The sequence below is a fragment of the Selaginella moellendorffii genome, unplaced genomic scaffold (genome assembly GCF_000143415.4).
Source record: "Selaginella moellendorffii unplaced genomic scaffold, v1.0 SELMOscaffold_212, whole genome shotgun sequence".
NCBI lineage: Eukaryota > Viridiplantae > Streptophyta > Lycopodiopsida > Selaginellales > Selaginellaceae > Selaginella > Selaginella moellendorffii.
In genome coordinates, this window is record NW_003314472.1 from 44,106 (window position 1) to 45,201 (window position 1,096).

A 1,096-nucleotide genomic window follows, 5' to 3' on the forward strand; every position below is an offset into this window, starting at 1 on the left:
GTGACCACCCGGGAAGTCCAAGTGACCCCCTCTTTTTGTTTTTTTCCTTACAAGTCATTTATTTTTGTAAGATCACTGTTTTAATATATAAACTTTGAGTATTTTTCCATAGCATATAAGTGTATGGTCCTTAAATACTACTTACAATTGTCAATGTAAGGTGTGTTTGCCAAATTGTGTCATTAGTTAGTTATTAACTAGGATATAAGTCACAAAGAATGTGTTGTGACTGTCACCACGTGGCATGGCAAGCAAGTCCAAACATATGTATTTCACATGGCATACAAGGACGCTTGTCGCGCATGTGACTTCGGGTATCGAAAGTTACCTGTCGACTAGTCCTTACGGACACTCTTACCTTACTGCCACGATGGCAGGAGGTCGGTATTGCTGGACCCTTTATCAGTCCCTCTTGTGCTAGTGGAGTTAACTGGGCATTTCGAGTGTACTTAGACCGGACGAGCATAAAGACGGAATTCCTACGTGTTATTAGCTAAGCATACTTAGCCCGGTAAGGAGTTCCCGTCTCGTTTTGTCTTGCACTGGCTAGTGACAAGAACCCTCGCGTATTGAGATTGGTCCCTCAATATCGCTACATGATAGCTTACCGTGTCTGCCAAACACCCTCGCTATCATGCCCTTTGTGTTAGTCTCATTTCGGTCCCAAATGCTATTTATGGAAAGTGTCACGAGACGACTCCTAGGAGCGGATGACACGTGGCACACTGTTCATGCCATGTAACATGTGCCGTTTTTAGTGGTTTTTCAAGGTAAGAGTCACGTGACATATTTCGAGCTTGGTGTCATGGTAGTAAATTGTCGCGCATGTGACTTCGGGTATCGAAAGTTACCTGTCGACTAGTCCTTACGGACACTCTTACCTTACTGCCACGATGGCAGGAGGTCGGTATTGCTGGACCCTATATCAGTCCCTCTTGTGCTAGTGGAGTTAACTGGGCATTTCGAGTGTACTTAGACCGGACGAGCATAAGGACGGAATTCCTACGTGTTATTAGCTAAGCATACTTAGCCCGGTAAGGAGTTCCCGTCTCGTTTTGTCTTGCACTGGCTAGTGAAGAGAACCCTCGCGTATTGA

General features: G+C 45.0%; 1 non-coding gene across 1 annotated transcript in view; it reads left to right on the forward strand.

Annotated features, from left to right (window-relative positions):
* The window catches only part of LOC112343793, a 119-nt gene extending 86 nt beyond the window's left edge, over positions 1-33 (forward strand). The window contains exon 1 of the ribosomal RNA XR_002991416.1: positions 1-33. This exon is cut by the window's left edge and continues 86 nt beyond it. This is a non-coding gene — a ribosomal RNA (5S ribosomal RNA).
* Positions 34-1,096: the final 1,063 nt, after the last annotated feature.